Source organism: Hipposideros armiger, unplaced genomic scaffold (assembly GCF_001890085.2).
Source record: "Hipposideros armiger isolate ML-2016 unplaced genomic scaffold, ASM189008v1 scaffold_7, whole genome shotgun sequence".
NCBI lineage: Eukaryota > Metazoa > Chordata > Mammalia > Chiroptera > Hipposideridae > Hipposideros > Hipposideros armiger.
In genome coordinates this window covers 1,391,314-1,396,590 of record NW_017731357.1, presented here as the reverse complement: position 1 = coordinate 1,396,590, position 5,277 = coordinate 1,391,314, and the positions used below count along the sequence as shown (strand labels likewise).

Below are 5,277 nucleotides of genomic sequence, written 5' to 3'. Positions count from 1 at the left end.
CTGAGTAACAGGGTCACAGGTTCGATTCCCACATGGGTCAGTGAGCTGTACCCTAGCTGAGCTGCCAATTGGTGGCAGGATTGCTCAGTGGTTAGAGCATATGCTCTTAGGTTTCTGGTTTGACTCCTGCATGGGACGGTGGGCTACGCCCACTCGCAACTAAGATTGAACAGGCACCTTGAGCTGAGCTGCCCTGAGCTGCGGAGGGGCAGCCGGATGGCGACTGGACTTGGAGCTGAGCTAGGTGCACCATCCACAACTAAGACTGAAGGACAACAACTTGGCTGTTCCCCTTTTCCAATTCCCCAATAAAATCTTTTTTTTTAAAGCTTTTATTGGGGAATTGGGGGAGAGGAACAGACAATTTGCTGTCCTTTTGTTCTTCAGTGTAGTTGTGCAGGATGTCACTTCACTGGCCCATGTTGGTATTATCATTGCTCTCTTCCCGGGTGAGGCAGATCGTCGCTAGCCTCTGGACGGCAGCTCACACCGGCTGCCGGCCACTCACACTGGCTGCTGGCCACACACGGTAGTTTATGGCAGCCCACTGCAGCAGGGGCTGCAGCCTACGCCATCGCCAGAGACTCCTGGCAGCCCAGTTCTAGGTCGAGCTGCTGCTCACCATCTTAGCTCTAGAGGGCAGTGTCACTGGCCCTCATGTGGGATCCGAACCGGGGCCCTGCTGCTCAGAGCTGGCATCCCAAGCCAGCTCCTAACCAATGCGCCACTCGGCCGGCTCCCCCAATAAAATCTTTTTAAAAAATTATAGTTCTTGGATTGTGTGGTGTTTTCACAATCATTCATTATATTATATTAAATAAATACCATTAATAAGAAGGGACCATGTTTAGTCTGATGATAATAATTTGTACAATGACTATTATTAATAAAAAAGTAAAGAGGGCTGGCCGAGTGGCGCGATGGTTAAGAACTGGCTTGGGACGCCAGAGGGCCCTGGTTCGGATCCCACCAACTTGGGCCAGTGAAGCAACATCCTCCACAACTAGACTGAAGAACAAAAATGACAGCAACTTGTCTGTTCCCCTTCCCCAATTCCCCAGCATTGTTCCCATCCCCCCAATTCCCCAATAAAAATCTTTAGAAAAAAAGAAAAGAAAAGAACAAGTGTTGTTAAGGATGTGGAGAAACTGGACCACTTGTGCATTGCTGGTGACATATAAAATGGTGCAGCCACTGTGGAAGACTGTATGGCAGTTCCTCAAAAAATTAAACAGAATTATCCTATAACTCAACAATTTCACTTGTACTTTTAGGTATATTCCAAAAAGAATTAAAAGCAGAAACCTGAACAGATATTTGCATACCAATATTTATAGAAGTATTATTCATAATAGCCAAAAGGTGGAAACGACCCAAATGGGATAAACAAAATATAGTATATACATACAATGGAATATTATTCAGCCTTAAAAAGGAAGCTCTTTTTTTAAAAAAATTTTATTATTTGATTCCAGGCCATAAGTTTTTGTTTCTTCAGTTTCTTCTGGGAGATCGTTTTCTTCTGTGCAACCTCTTCTTCTGGTTCAGGAACAATCTGTTCTTTTTCCATTAGGATCATCTCAATGTGGCAGGGAGAGCTCATGTCTGGGTTAATCTGCCTGTGAGCTCCATTAGTTCTGTGCCGCATCTTAGGAGCTTTGTTCACCTGGCTGTGTTCAATGACCAGAGAGTCTACATTTAAACCCTTAAGTTCAGCATTACTCTCTGCATTTTTAAGCTTGTGCGGTAAAAATTCTGCGCTCTTTTTGGGCCATGGACCCTGCATCCAATCCCACTGTTTGGCCTGGGCACACCTCCCAACTACACCATTGTAACGACAGAATGGTACACAATGCTTCTGTAACGTGACATCCTTTAGATGCTTGGTAGCTTTTCAGATATGTACACCCTTGATTGCCTGGGCAGTTTCACAAGTGTTCTTGAAATAAACATGTAGATTTGAACCCCTCAATTTACATGATTTTGTGTAGTTCTCTGGGTCAGGTGAATAACGAACCATTTTCAGAGGTCACCTCAGGCTGCTTATGGGAAGAACAAAAAGGAAGTAAGTTCTGATGCATGCTACAACATGGATGAATCTTATAAAGACATTATATGAAGTGAAATAAACCAGACACAAAAGGACAAATATTGTATGAATGCACTTATATGAGTTACTTAGAATGGTCAAATTCATAGAGGCAAAAAGTAGAACAGTGGTTAAAGGGATTAGGGGGAGGAGGGATGGAGTGTTCTAGTTTAATGGATACAGAATTTCAGAGTGGGATGATGAAAAGGTTCAGGAGATGGATGGTGGTGATGATTGCAAAACAATGTGAATGTACTTAATGATACTTAACCGTACAATTAAAATGGTAAATTTAATGTTATGTATATTTTACCCCAATTAAGAAAATTTATGAAGAGGAGTTTGAGCAGTACTTACGTCTTTCTTCTCATTGTAAAATTGATGACATGGAGAGAACATTATTTATATCCCTTAGTGAAAGATCACATACCTTTCTAAGTTTGGATTGGCTTCCAACATTTTGTCCTTTGTGTTTTCAAAGTCATGAAATATTTCTGAGAGTTCCTTTATTGTGAAACTTTTCACTGGTGAGGCTTCCTCTGGGACATCTTCACCCTTTTCATCACAAGTCATAACCACTTTCTTCATTTATGTCCATACATTTGCTTTCACTAAGTTCCTCTGGCTGCAAATCTAGAGCTTCTCAAACAGCAGCAGTGTGTCCACATTCCCACACTCAGCTATTCCTTCTATAAATCCATTTACCTCCAACTAGAAACTTGTAAAGTTACTTACACAGTGCAATAACAGTTCCTGACATGCTGTTGCATACTACTTGCTGGATGCTTGAATATTTTCAATTGCATGCCTTATTTCTTATTTCTTTCAAAACTCAGCTAAAGAAATTGCATGAAATTCTCTCTCTCTCTCTCTCTCTCTCTCTCTCTCTCTCTCTCTCTCTCTCTCTCTCTCTCTCTCTCTCTCTCTCTCTCTCTCTCTCTCTCTCTCTCNTCTCTCTCTCTCTCTCTCTCTCTCTCTCTCTCTCTCTCTCTCTCTCTCTCTCTCTCTCTCTCTCTCTCAGTTGTAGCTTCAATAGCCTGTCTGAAAGTCCATCTAATAGGCTTTAAAGGTTGAAATGAGTAACTCCATGGTCCATTGGATAGACTAATTAAATTGTGTTTGGTAGTAAAAAGTAAATTTTCACATTTCCATTCAAGAGAATCAGGGTGACCTGGAGCATTATCCAACAGTAATAGTGCTTTAAACATTATTTTTTTTCCGGCAGTATCTCTCTATCCCTGGGAGATAAGGAGACAATACAACTTCATACTTTGTTACCCTTGTGTGAACTGAACAACAGATGAGCAGTAACCAGTCACTGACTTACTTTGAAAAAAAGAGATGTGACTGGTCACTGACCACAATGTGCATTTTGTCAATTACATAGTGATTTGTGGACTGGAAAGCTAGCCGTGAAATTTGTACTTTATGCAGTGACTCATAATTAATATATATGGTGGTGACTGAAATTTGAACTGTGCTATTTGAGGGACTGTTGTTAACTAAACGATGGTAACAGAAATTCCTGTATATCATAAAAATGCAAAATGAGGATTATATGTATTATATATTTATTTACTTGCTTGTTATGTTTCCCCTACTAGAATGTAAGCTACATTGGATGGAAACTTAGCGTATTTTGTTTACAGTTATAATCCCAATGCCTGGAACAAAGCCATAGTAGGGACTCAACAAATACTTGTAGAAAAGAAGAAAGGGAAAGAAAGAGAATGGAAAAAAGGAGGAAGGAAGGGGAGAGGGAGGTAAGATCATCAAGTTAGATCAACTGTCATGTGCAAATGGTGCTCAGAGAAGTAAAATAACTTCCCTAAAGGCACCCAGCTCTCTAAGGATCTGATTTGGAGTCCCTAATTTACATTGTTCCTCTTTCTTATTCTTTTTCTCCTTCTCTCCAAAGCTTCTTCCAGGTTATGCATTCACATAAAGATGCAACTAACAACAGTGTAAGGACCTTAATAATTTGACCTTTGTGGAAATATTAGAGCCTTACCTCAGAAGACCACAGCCCTGTTGTGGGAGGTGACATTAGGGTCTTCCCAGACTCCCTAGTAATAGACCACAGAGGATACTAATTCTTAGTCTATATCAAATGATTTGCATTTTCTTTTCTAAATGTCCCTGTGTGGTGCTACAATCAGAGTGTACAGGATGCTGGGGTTTTTCTCTGAGTATCTCACTCCCCTGAAGTTAGGTTTCTAATTTACTCATGACGCTCCAGTGTCCCAGAGCAGATGGGGCAGCCTGGCCAACTCAAAGAGGAAAAGACTGACTTCAGATGAAAAACTTCTGTTCCTGTGACTAAGGACGTAGTCACCTACCTGGTTTAGGATGCACTATTTGTCAGAAAGTAGATCTGGAGGAAATATCACTCATTCTGGCTAAAGTAATGGTTTTCAGTGCATTTTTTTTTTACTCATGAAATTCAAAAAGAATAGGGTGCCAGTTTAACCTTGTGGTTGAGGTTATGAATGAGAAGGAAGCTTAAATTGCCCAAGGAGGCCATCCCCTTAGTCAGAGTTTCAGAGCATTCCAGACTCCTGTGTCAGTTAAAGCATACTGAACTTCAATAAAATACCAAAACGGCAAATGGTAGTCTGTTTGGAGATCCCCCTTTGTCCCTTCCATTTTTGTTTGCTCTCTTTTTCTCTTCCCCTCATTCCCTACTTCTTTCTTCTTTTCTATTCTACCTTCTCCTCCCCTCCCCTCCCCTCTCCTCTCCTTTCTTCTCCTCTTCTATTCTTTTCTCATCCATCCTTCCTTCATCTCTCTCTCTCTCTTCCTCTCCCCTCCCTCCCTCCCTTACTTCCTCCTTCCTTCCTTCCATAAAAAAGCAGCCATTCTCTATAAAAATAAAATTGCATAAGTAATTAATTGGAAAGGACCTTAGCTGATCTCTTCTAAAGTTCTAAACCCAAGCCCTATATCAATAATTAACTGCAGACTTCCGGTAAGATGGCAGACTAGACAGACGCTGTGGCGACTGCCTCCCAGGATCACACCAAAATTACAAATAATTTATAAGATATTCAACCTTGGAAGTTCCCTGGACATTAGATGAACAGAACCTCTAAACAAAGGACTTAAAGAGGAGGCCACATCAAGTCCGGTAGGAGGGGTGGAGACGAGAGAGGGCGAACCCTGTGAGGGACACCTCAGCGGTGGGGAGG

The 5,277-nt window shown here is 41.5% G+C and overlaps 1 pseudogene; it reads right to left on the bottom strand.

Moving 5' to 3' along the window:
- Positions 1–1,480: 1,480 nt before the first annotated feature.
- LOC109386180 (60S ribosomal protein L17 pseudogene) lies at positions 1,481–2,656 on the bottom strand (annotated as a pseudogene).
- Between the last annotated feature and the right edge of the window lie 2,621 nt (positions 2,657–5,277).